The 13099-nt window shown below is 42.6% G+C and overlaps 1 long non-coding RNA gene across 12 annotated transcripts in view; it reads right to left on the bottom strand.

Moving 5' to 3' along the window:
- Positions 1–13099, bottom strand: part of LOC309881812 — a 79488-nt gene that overhangs the window by 12970 nt on the left and 53419 nt on the right. For 11 of the 12 annotated variants that reach the window (XR_014318180.1, XR_014318181.1, XR_014318182.1 and 8 more), the window contains 3 exons: positions 7667–7786; positions 1551–1650; positions 378–450 (listed from right to left, as the gene is read on the bottom strand). This is a non-coding gene — a long non-coding RNA (uncharacterized lncRNA). The remainder of the gene's footprint in view (positions 1–377; positions 451–1550; positions 1651–7666; positions 7787–13099) is intronic. The other variant, XR_014318185.1, reaches the window with a different exon arrangement.

Here is a 13099-nt window from a genome sequence, read left to right as displayed (position 1 = left end):
AGTCCTGAATAAGGTCACCTACTGAATCTTGATATCCTAGAAGGTTCAACACCACAGGAATCCATTTACCTAAAGACAAGTGGCACAAAAAGACATATACCAAGAAATATTTTAGCTTAACTCCTGCCTTTACTGATTTGCTGGTGTTAACAAGAATGGACAGCTTGAAAACCCATGTCTCAAACAAGAGGTGATGATGGTGCTGGGGTGGTGTAAAGCAAGATGCTTATGAGCTGGGTGCCAACACACACAGAGTTCAGAGAGAGTTTTCTGCCCGCATAAAATTTGAGAAGTCAGACATACAATTACTGGAGAAAAAATATCATTTTTCATCCTTTTCATTCTGTGGTAAAAGAAATTAAAGGAAAAACAAATACCTTTAATAACTTCAAAATGTGCTTTGTCATCAATCTCAATTTGGTGTAACCAGCCTTGCAGGAAGTTCAAAAGCTGCAGTGGAACAAAAGTGGGCTTCAGGGACACTGGACATATCAGAAACACAGTTCAAATTGTGCCAGAAATTTAATGATATTTTACCATTAACCTAATTTTGAAGTGGAGACTTTATGCATTCATGAGCACATGTATATTTATAAATGCACACATATATAGAGTACTCATGGGTGCATGCTGCTGCATGCGTGTTCTCACACAAGCACAAATTTCTCTGACAGCAAAGGGAACAGGGTTTTTCAATAACTATATCAAAGCTTAATTTCATGTCTAGCATTTCCCCTTTTTTTGCTCAGTTGAAGGTCTAGTATTGACACATTTCATTATGTAATTCAGGTTTCCTCTCTGTCAAGGAACAGACTGCTTTGCCATGTTCAATAAAGTAATGAAACATTGAATAAATCTTTCTAGTGGAATAACTACATGATACTAAACCAAATTTTTATCTTATCCTCACCCTGTACTCCAGTTTCTTTAAATGTATCTTTGTAACAACTAAACTAGCCATAAATTAGTCATGATGATATTACAGCTGAATTTAATTTTAAAGTCTCTCAGCAAGTTGTTAAGGGTTTCTTGCCTAGGTCACTCCTGAGGAAATTTGAAAACTCTGGTATGATTTATGAATATTGCTATATTGCTAGAGTATAAAAGGCTATGGGGAATACAAGCACATAAACCTCTCTTTAATTCAGCTCCAATAAAAATTTCATTTCTTATAGCAAAATAAACATGTAAATCAATGTTTAATGATTCTGTTGTTTTATTACGTAACTTATTATTTGCCTTTAAACATCCAAGCCAAGTAAAATCTGGGACCCTGCTCATTTTTGCTGAAACATAATTAGTTAGCAATTAGATCTATTCTGTAGGGGTTGCTTTCTTCAGTGGCAGTCATAATATAACATAAGAGAAGACAGCCCAGGAACAAAAGGCCTGGCTTCTCCTTTCTCCCATGTATAAACATATTAGCCCTATTATTAGCCCATTTTTCAACATAAACATCTTTTGGTCTGAAATTTATTCAGCTGTCTAGAGGATCATTACTTCCTTAAAATTACTATACCATCAGTATTCAGGTTCAGGGATGCTCTTACCTTGAGTCTTGTGCAAGTGAAATGGACATTACAAGTTCTGCTTGTCTCATCATGCAGCCTCTCCCTGTATTCAGGATATAGTCCCACTGATATTCATCTCCTTTGGGTAATGGGGCAGTAGGTAGCCATTGAAGGAGATAAATTAATAACTTTTTGTTAAAAGATGTCAAATTTTGGCCATTTTTGCCAGACTTCAAGATACTTAATGATAGAGTTTCTTCCAAAATAAACTAAAATCACAAAGCTCATCACACCTCTATTAATCACCTGCTGAAGTCCCAGATATGCTTTAAGAAAATGACAGTTTCCACAAGTAGTAACACGGGGGCATTTTGCAGGATCTGGCTATTTCCATCCATAAGCACCTGGGCCTGCTGGCTTTTGCAATCCCATGCCATCACAACGTCCCTTGCCCTGGTGAATATGTAACTTCCCAAGCTAGTATCATTTCTAACCTATTGTAGGGACACGTACCTTAGTTTCTCTGAAATATTGCACACGCTTCTTGATCACTGGGATGCAATAATGCCCAAGCTTAAACAACTTTTTTCTTGGCAATATTGTTTGACCTTAGGTGAGTCACTTAATCTTTTTTTCTGTCCCTGTTTTGCTGCCTATAAAAGCAGGATAATATTGGCTCAGCTAACCTGCTGAACAAGGTGATAGTCTACACAAATAGCTGAAGTAGGATTAATGTTTCTCAAGTACCCAATTGCTGAAAAATGCTGTCAGTCCAAAGTGTATGCTACTATAATTATGGTATACAATAAAAATCAGACAGCTAGGCAGATCTCCTTGTGCCAGCTTTTATCTCTGCTACTCAACTTTGCACGTACATGTTCAATGGAAAAAAGATTTGAAAATTAAATTGCCCTTGAAACTAGACTAGAAGCTTTCAACCAATGGCTGGGGAATGTCTATCAACATCAGTCTGGGCTATTACCAGTTTCTTCCAACTAGCTGTGTCTGATTCTGCTGCTTCATGTGCCAAAATCCTCAATTTTTACTGGTAAAGGATGAAGGGACAATTTTGAGAAAAGGGCTGTAATTGGTCAGGGTGCAGCAGGGTCTGAAGAGACCCGTCAGGGTTTGACTCACAGCATCAGCCAAAGCTGCATGTCTGGGGACGGCAGAGCAGTAGATGACAGCAGTCCTGCCATCTCCATGCACCCAACGTCCCATGCAGGGCAAGGGGGTGCGGTGTCCTGCATTGCAGCCTGCTTGTCCATGAACTAAAATATGTCACTACTCCATTTGGCTGGAAAGTCCAAGCAAAAGCGTGACTGCCCCATCTTTTTTTCATCTTCAGAGAAAATATTTTTTTGAGGTTGACACTACATGCCTCACTTGAAAGCCTTCCACAAACCTTTGTGCAGTATATTCTGCAACACAGTGGGAGGAGCGAGTGGCTTTTCAGTACTCGTAAGAAAACAGAAAAATGCTTTTTCTTTTATGCTATAAAGTCATCAGAAAGGGCTGAAGTTTTAAAGTGAATGAGATTGCACTTATACTAAGTGCCTGTCACCTCAAGTTCCCCTCCTGCTCTCTCCCGTGTCTCTTCAGCTGTAACTTCCACCTGGAAAATGCCTGGCACATTTTGGGAACAAGGAACAAGCAACAGCCTGGGTGCATTTCAGATTTCAGCCACAGCTGCTCTGAGGCATTTCTGGAAAAAAAAAAATAAAAATGTTGGGAACAAAGTGGAACTAGGGGTGAAACATTTTATTTCCACATCTCCTCATTTTCCTAGGGAATTACTTTGGATTTCTCAGGATCCACCCAAGCAATGTTACAGTGCAGCTGGACCATGTTACACCAACCTAACCTGTGCCCCCACTGCCCCCCAAGTTTATGCATCTTTAAGCAGAGGACAGCATACACAGCTGCTTTGACGAGCACATGGATTAATTTGATTGCATGCGACTTGGTTATGAAGGTGAAAAAAACATGGGCTCTTAGCTTTTGGTAAAATGAACAAAAAAAGAAAAAACAAAGGAAACAACAGCCTTGAGATAAAAAGCCCTAAAATTCCAGAAAATGTCAACTCCAAGAAATGTGGTGGGTGTGAAAACCACAAATTAAGCTTTACATTCATATACAGCATCTACGTTTGTTCCAAACAATGCTCAATGGGGAGAGCTGGGAACCCTGTGAGCGCTGCCTCCCACCGCGGACATGCCTCCCATTCCTGGGGCTGGCCAGCACTCGGCCTCACTCCACATCTCCCACCTCCACCCTTCCCACGGACCCTTCCCATGGCCATCCCTCGAAGCCACCAGCCCTTCCCCACAGCCCCAGGGAGGAGTTTTGCTTCCTCTTTGCAACCCTTGCTCCAACAGCTGGAGAACATCTCGAGGCACGGTGCAAACGGCACCAGATCAGGTCATTGGGGAGGGCTCTACCCATTGGTCTGCAGAAATTTTGGGAGAGCTGTGGAAGTCATGGCCCTGCTGCAGATCTAACTGAACACTGGGGTTGGCTCATATCTATAGCCCAGAGTACAGAGTACAAAGCCTTCATCCAGCACAAGGAATGAGATGGTAATTAATTCCCATTTCCTATAATGTCAGAAGAGGAGGGAAAATGTCACCTGTATTTGTTAATAATTGCAAAATAACATTCATTTAAAAAAACACAGAAGATTACTCAAATTTTCAGATTGAAAAAGAAAAAAAAATTTTCAACAAAATCTTCTCCAAAGTTTGACCAACCTTTTTTTTTTTTTTTTTTTTTTTTTTTTTTTTTTAAGCAAAAAGACTTTTTGACTAACTTTGTTTTTAAGGAACAAAGATACAAATCCTGTTTAGCATGTGCATCCTCAGCTCTGCAAGACCTCAGTACCAGCTGAAGATTTACAGAAGCTATAAAGCACAGAGTGCTTTCGTGGAAGAAAGTATTTTGAACAGGCTGTGTTTTAAACACATACAGTCAAAACATCAGAAACTGTTTTAAAATAAAAGCTTTATAAATATTTGTTTTAATGCAATTGGCGTAAGACCTCACTGAATTAGTGAGTGGAAAAGAATATTCTTATATAAACCTACTTTTTCTATGACTTATGCAGCTTTTGGAAGTTAATCTAGATGTTGTTACATCATGCAGAGAAAGCAATTGCACAGTAGGACTTAAAATCCTCAAACCTTTCAGGAGACATTACAAAATTCACTTTAACTGGGGTATTTGTGAAAAGTAAATGCTTGCCCACCTTCCAGACTTTCCCAGAGAGGCTGCACGGTAGGTGCGCTCAAATTTTTTGACTGAGCTTCAAGTGGTGTGAAGCAGCTACTGAACTGCTGGCACAGAGAGAGCTCATGTTGAACTAACATGAACTTCATGCAAATTTTTTGAGTTTGCCAGAGTTGCTGGTTGGGGTGAACTTGTAGTAACAGGCTTGTCGGAGAGCTGCCAAGGGAGCCTCTCTAGCAGGCTGCAAGCTGCATCTGGAGCTGCCTTGGCTTGAGTTCGCTCCAAAGCTAGGACAAGCTTGTGCAGCCCAGCTATAAACTTTTAGCTGGAGAGAAGACAGAGAGCAACCCAACAGCCACAGAGCAGCTGAGTGTCAGGGCAATCCCAGAGCAAAGCCAAACCTTCAGAGAAGCTGCAGAAGTGAAAAGTTTACTGAGACCAGACTGGGTACAAGCCCGTTTCAGCTGTGCAGAGGAAGCTGTGGACTCAGGAGAGATGGTTGCTCATTTTACTATCCATTTGGGATGCCTATAGCTACAAAGATGTTCACACCCTGAGATGAGAAGACCCACAACCTTCACAGAGTCATGCACCTGGACCTCAGCTCGCCTAGGATGGTATCTCCATCCATCGCATCAGTGAGGCAAGATCTCCAGGGAGAAATATCAACTTTAACACACCCCAGGAAAAAATGAACCAAAAGCCCAGCTGGTCAAGCCTCACCAGCTGCACAGCTGGGTCCAACAAAGCACACCACAGCCCCCAAATTTTGTCTCAGCAAAGACAATATTGGAGCTCATCTCATTTTCCAGCTCTCCCAAGAAAAGAAACTGTTGTTGTTCCCTTAAGACATCTCTTTCCTGTTCACTGTCAGGAAGATTTCCCTGATACTTTGCCAAAAATCAGATAACAAATGGCCCATGAAGTAAATAATACAACCAGGCCAGAAAGAAAAGAGGAAATGTCTAAAAGGAGAAAAGGGACAAATGAGTCCCTTTTGAGCTGCAAAGAATGCATTGAGTTTGTGTCTGGTACATTTTGCTTCATTTCCAGTAATTCACGCCCTGCAAGATTTCTAGAAACAAATAGATCAAGCATTTACCAAAAAAACCACTCTAGCTGAGCAACTGCAGCCAATAAAAAAGTGGATCCAAGCAAGCAGGCAGAAAAACACAAGATTTCTAACAGTTTTGACAGCCAAAACTGATTGTCACTGGGCCAACACAAAGAATTTTCCCACTTCTGATTTTGAATGACAAGAGCAAACAGGATCATTTCTTTTGTCCCTGAACTCTCTGTCAGTAGGATTCCTCCCCCCACTGCAAACCTCAGCCAGCACCTTGGGTCAAGCTCTGTATTTCCTTTTAGGAGCTGAGCAATGCTTAGTGCATGGCTGGAACTAACCAAGCATCCAAAGACAAGCCAGCTGAGGTTGTGAAAGCAGCGAACCTCTCAGCATCTCACCATGACGTCCCCCAGCAAGGAGACTATATCACCATTTTCAGGTGCTCCAGGAGAGACAGAACATATACTGCTGGCAGAGACCAGGCAGCCCAGGTACGATGCTGGAGAGGACTTTGGAGGAGCTCTGAAACAGAAAATCTAGTCAGAGTGAGAGTGGGAAAGACAATAGGGAGACAAAAAGAAAATGAAGAGTGGGTGAGAATTAAAAAAAAAAAAAAAAAAAAAAAAAAAACAACCTGCATAAAATTAATATATAAATGATAATAACAAAATAATGCTTATTCACAGCATCGTTATGAACAAGCAGTAGCTGCTTATGAGCAAAGTCTTCCCAGGACCATTTCCCACATCTACCTTTTCCATTAAGGCAGAGTAATTGTCTGTGGAGCACACGCTGTTCATGTGCATATGCCCAGTGACTGTGAAAATCAAAACTGTGTCTGTTACACAAATATTAGGAAATGACTCTCTAGATAAGCTGTGCATGTATTCGCAAGTAAAATATGCGGCCATACCAGTTTGTGCACACAAAACACACAATTTGTACGTGCAAATAGGAGCTCCAGGCAGGTTAATACTTTACAGGAGTCCAAACTCTGAACCAGCAACGCAAATCCATAGGAAGAGTCACTACGGCCACATCACCAAATAACAGCATAACCACCACCCCGAAAAAGCCACATTTAATTTCTATTTGAGTTGGTTTCACAAACCTTCCTCGATTCTCTCATCCGTGAGTAGATCTCAGACAAGAAGTCTCTTAACCTGACCATCAAATGCATAGCATGGGAAGCTCAGGTTTTATTAAGCCCTATAAACTATCACATTTCTACCCCCTTCTGACAGAAGTCACTTAGAAAGTTAAAAACTGTATCAGTAGCAGAGAGTTATTTCCCTAATGAGGTTTTCATGTAATTGGCACTTTCTTGTGATTTTGGCGTAAAGAAAAAGACTCGGTTTCTCACATATATATGCAAACTTTGGGTCATAAATACCAGCTGATTACCCGTGGTATTCTTCTACAGCACAAGCTGACAGTAAATAATAGCAAGCTTTCTAGTTGTTGTGAACAGACATTATAGCTTATTAAATCAGTCCACTGTTAGCTCAGCAATTCTCTGTTTCTATACAGTGATTTTTTTCTGATTAACAATGTCCATATCAGTCTCCTGGGCATGGTTCGTACCAAGAAGACATGCTAGAAAATTGCATTTGGCCTCTGCTTTTCCATCTCTTCTCAGGTTTTGTTTTCTCTTAAGTTTAAGAAGTTTTTGATTAAAGAAATTATTTCCGTTCTTTGGGAGGTTGAATCAAAAGTCACTAAAATCTCTGAAAGTCTTTTAATTAATGTACTGGGGCTTTACATTAGACTTTCAATTAGAAATAGTAAGCACAGGAGCATAAAGAAACAAAAGTTAAGGGGCGGGTGGGCAGGAGGTGGAAGTGTTTCGTGAACATTTACAAACCTCTAAGGTTTCATTTGGCTTTGTGTTAACTTTGGGTCAAAGGTTTGGGTCAGCTTTTATTCTCCTTGGTCCCCATTCACCCAGATCTTCTTTTCCAGAGCGTGAATCCTGACAGATGCCCTGTGAAGAGAGAAAAATCAGTCTGAAAAGCTGGACTCAAGCTAAATGACAGGGCACCTATTTTGCAGTTTGTTTTCATGCTGCAGTGCCTGCAATTCCCTCAGCCAAATCAGCACTGTGTTTGAGTGTATCCTGCTGATATTTTAGCAAAATGTAATAAGAGTCCATATGACAATTAGTGCTGCTGCTTGACACCTCCTGCATACCACCTCAATGGTGAAAAATGGCAAAGCTGAGCCTTAGGATGGTGCCACTGCCAAGACAAGACAGCTGTGGTTGCCATCATAAAACTACTCAGGGACAGTATCTTGCAGAGCAGAGGTGAAAGGGAAAGCCTGCCCCAGGGAAATGGATGGTTTGTCCTCCAAAAGTGGCAGAGCTCCAGGGTGGCCCAGCCACCATTCCTCCAGCCTTGGCTTCACGGTGACAGGATGGGGCTGAGGCAGTGAGAAATGGGCTTTGGCATTCAGGACTAAGTGATACAAACGATGCGAGTCTGTAAGGAGAGATAGTATCTTCACGTTAATTTGTTATTATTATTATTATTTAATTTTCAGTTGATATAGTGGGGAAATCAGAGCAGCTTCTGGCATGTCTTCTAGCTAACTTCAAAGGTACGTACAAGGGGAAAACAATTACTGAATTTAACTAAATTATGCTAATCAATTGGACAATTTGAGGGAAAATAAAAAGGCATCAGGAACCTGGGAGGAAAGAAGGATGTTTGCAAGCAGAGATGATGAAGTGTGTAGCCTGGGGGCACAGCAGGAGGAACAGGTGTCGCTCAGCCCTCGAGCAGGAACTGCATGAACAACTCATCTCCCTCTGCTTCATCCCCAGCTCCCTGCCTCTGCCTTATGCCCCCATCCATCCCTGCCTCAGGAGCACCAGCAGGGCCTTTGCAGGTCTCTCTAACCCTGGCTGAGAGCTGGATTAATACCAAGCACCTTCTGCACCACTTTATGCAAGCCTTCCACATGGGGCAGGCGTGTTACTCACGCTTCTGCTTGATGGAGACTTCCCTCTTGCCACGGGACAAGCCAGCTGGGTGCTTGGCAGGATGAGTGCAGTCCCACAGCCTCGACTCAGAGGCGTTCCCACTTTGGCAAAGGGTCAGGAATGTGGCCACAGAAGAACAGAGACCAAAGCAGGTTCCCGGCCTCCTTTGGCAGCAGGGAACACGGGGGAGCAGGTCACAACCATGCAACCTGCATGGGCAGGGCGCTGAGCAGCAAACGGGCTTGTTCCTCCCAGTCAACTTTTCCACTCTTCCAGCTTTAACCTTTCCTCCCTCTTTTTCTCCATTCTTGACACGCAGACCCAGAGGATTTTTTTTTCCCTCTTCCATTTGTCAATAACACACTGTGTTTATGCGAAACAACATCACTCGCCATGGTTTTGAAATCAGCTCGGGGCATAATCGCTGTCTCGTGACACCTATTTTGGAGGCTGCATTTAGGAAACTTTTTCATCCATGAATATTTGAAGATTACTATATTCAAGTCACTTTCAAACATGAAATGCTTTTGCGTCTCAGAGGAATTACACTGTAGTACTATAATCCTTTATATTAATCATTTCCTTTTCTGATTTAAATTCAGACTATGGATTTATACTTTTACTTCTCATCGATAAACAGCACTTTTCACATTAGCATGCCCTCAATGATGTTGACTGTGAACAACAGAAAGTAGCTGTACCTTTTATGTCAGGACTTGAAAAAAATATTTCCCAGGTGTTCTTTCCACTTTTATATCATTTTTAAACTCTCAATATTCTCTAAAGTTTCACCTTCTACAGAACCTTCTAAATTTTTCAGGACTTACTCTTTTCAGACACCCAAGTGATGTTCTTGTGGAGTTGATGATGACTCCATGGGTCAAGGCAGCCCCAAACACCTGGCAACTTTTTCTCCCTCGAGAGTATTTATACGAGAATTATGAAGCCCTAATTCAAACAGAGGGACTGGATGCTTTTCACTGCACACATAAAAGTAGCTCCATTGTAACCAACTAGTAAGATGAGATAATTTAAAGCAAATATTTCCTTTGTCCCATACAAATAATAATATTTTCAATGTTCATGTTCAAGTGGCTAAACAACAAAAATATAAATTTTTTTTCTGTAATAAAAAGTTATGTTCTTAGAGTAAACAGCAACAAATCAGGCTGCTGGAAAATTGCTTGCTGGCAAAGGGTGCAGTGGAGCTGCTGGGGAGTTTTAGCCATGAGTCAGGAATACACGGGGCAACCTGGGGAACTCTCTTTGGAAAAATTAAAAGTTCTCCTGAGAAGAATGCATGTTATTGCTACTGATTGACTCCAAACAAGAAAAACAGCTACAATTTTACCAAACATGTTCTCTTGGACCCCATTCATGCTTGGGAAGGTGCATTTCCCTTGTTGCTGCCACATTCACCCCCATGATGTGTTGAACCCAAGAGGTTTGTCTGCGTTGTGGTGCTAGATTGCTCCTTATACCCGCTCTGAAAGCAAAAAATGGCACTGCAGCAAACTGCAAGACAGTTTAAGGCCCATTTTCACAGCTCTAATGAGATATTTTCCCATCAGTGAAAATCAGGGAAGGAGGATTCAACTCTTCCTTTGTCTGAGAATCAATTCTTTTACATCCCATAAACACAGTTGCTCAGGGTACACTCAGAAGACCCTAGTATGTTCTCAGCTCAGTTCCTGAGCATGCTTACCTTTAAAAAAATGAACTGCTTTTGGTGCCATTTGTGCCTGATTTTTAAAAAGATTTTTTTTCCAATTATTTTTTTTTTCCAATTAAATAAACACATACCTATATGTATTCCCACACTTCCTCGGAGGTTTGGGGGAATCACAGGTAAATGGCTCTTGATGAAACACAAGCACTGTGTACGGGTGCAGGATTTCAGAGCCAGCTTTCTGGGATTAGATGTCCCTGGCTAACCTCAGCTGTTCGGCATTATTTTGGAACTTGGCCTAGCAGGTGAGGGGGAACCACCAGGAGGAGAACAAAAGAGTTTCTCTCCCTTCTGCCCTTGCCTCCTCCCTTCTCGGCCTTGGGCAAATATGGTTTTAATTCAGAAATACAAATGTCTTCTTCAAGTCACACCAGGGAAGAAGGAGGGGGAAAGGACAGCTGAAAAAAAAATCAATTGTATTACAATTTATCAGGCGTTTTTACTGTGAAATTGAACTGGAAAGTCTTAACATCTGCAGAGATGAGCAAGTGAGTGAGCTGGAGAAGGGCTGGGGGTGCTGGAGCTCACCAGCAACGTAAAGTACTTCTCTGCTACTCTAAACCAGCCTCTAATTTTTGGTTTTCTTCAAGGCCAGTTTTTTTTTTTTTTTTTTTTCCCTGATATAAAGAAACCTGTGATCCAACATAGCCAGGAGTCTAGGGACAGTTCTTGGTGTGCTTTGAACAAAGGGTGGCACTGAAAGCTGCTTGTGACTGTTAAGTGGTTAAGAGCCATTTTTTCCCTACGTTATCCCCCACCTTGTGCTTTTGGAAATCTCCAGGCTGGGAGCTATTTTTGTTTCCTGCAGGTTATGACAGCCACAAAGCCAAGGCTGCGTACGTGCTACAGCTCTGACAGCAGACGTGAATAACAGAAAAACGCTCCAAACACAAGAAGCCACTCGGCGCGCTCGCTGTACTTTCCTAATGTATGTGACATTGACATAATGCGCCCCGAGGCGTTTTGGATCAGACAGCGTTTTCCTGTTCCACGTGCTGGTTTTATGAACAGCAATCAAGTTGTGAAACACATGTAGGCAGCGTGTGTGGCAGGCGGCCTCCTGTCCCACGCACCCGCAGGACGCAGAGCCACAGTGAAGGCACTGCTCCTGGCCTGAGTCCTTTTGGCCATCACAGGACACGGCTTTGGGTCCCCAGCAGGGCTTGCGGTGGGGCTACTGGGACGCTGCTGCAGGGTGATGGTGTTACCATGTCATTTTATCTGTCTGTGCAACACAGCAGCTAAAAACTGCTTTTGTGATGCACAGATACACAACCAGGTACTTTGTGGTAGGGCCGACCCGTGAGTTGGGTTTGTTCCTCATCACTACGCAAAATTTTAAACTTATTTCCCAAGCACATAGGTTGGATTGGAGCATCGCAACTCGGCAGAGACCAGCACAAGCCTCTCTTTCCTAGGCTGTGAGGCAGCATCCCATCAGTCTGCCCCAGGTCTGGGAGCTGTGGTAGTGAATCACCAGCACAGACAACCACATCTCTCCCTCCACACCCCCGTCGTTCGGGAGGAAACATCAATTTCTATATGGACAGGAAGCAGGACTAATCCCTTTGTGATTTCCTCCTCTAACCCCATTTCCCTGACACCCCATTCCAGCTTTCATCCTCCTATCTGGGCTATTTAGTCTAGAGCAGGGAAGGCGGAGAGGAGACATAATAACAGTCTTCAATTATGTAAAAGGCTTCTGCAAAGAGGGAGGCAATAAATTGTGGTCCACATCCACGGGGAAAGCACAAAAAGTAATGGGCTCAAACGCAACAGGGGAGACTTAAGTTCAGCACTATAAAAACTTCCCTGCTACAAGGATCATTGGGCACTAGAGATCACTTGGGGAGGCTGAGGGCTCGCTGCTGCTGGCAGGGTTAGAGAAACACATTAAACAAACAAGTGTCAGGAATAGTTTGTGTAGGGTCAGATGAGATGATCTCCTCGGGTCTCTTGCAGCCCTGTTTCTTTCGTGCTGCACTGATAACAGTCCCAGCTTTGTTCCATGGAGGCTGTCCACAGCAGAGCCACAAAGATATCCATCACACAGGGATGAGCGAGTGCCCCACCATGGCCTGCAGCTGGCATGCCCGTGTGTCAGGCTCCTTCCCTCATGGTCTCCTATGCCATAGTCTACTGGTAGAGCCTGGTCTTGCACAGCCCTTCCAAGAAGCAGCATCCTCCAAGATGCTCTAGTCTGATAGGCACTTCTTGCCAAATCAAGCTAAAACCAGGACGGATCACATGTTTACTCAAGGATATCCTTAAGTGCTTTGCTGGACTGGGGCCTTATCCAACTACATTTCAGGCTCTGGAAGGTCAGTAGGGATTGATTAACCTCTCTGCATGACCTGGGGGCTGGACGTCTACATATGTCAAAATGGAGACATTTTACTGAAGATAATTCTTCTCTGTTTCAGATATCTTAGGCAGTAAAGCTGGCCAATAACACCAAAATCAGAGAACAGCCACCACTTTCTAATCAGCAAAAAAGATGCAGATGAATCTTAACAGATTTAATTTATATCATTACTGCTGATGAAGTTGGTAACCTTTAGCAAGGAGACATGGATCAATAGCTA

Source organism: Aythya marila (assembly GCF_965140915.1).
Source record: "Aythya marila genome assembly, chromosome: 10".
NCBI lineage: Eukaryota > Metazoa > Chordata > Aves > Anseriformes > Anatidae > Aythya > Aythya marila.
This window is presented reverse-complemented; position numbering and strand designations above follow the sequence as displayed.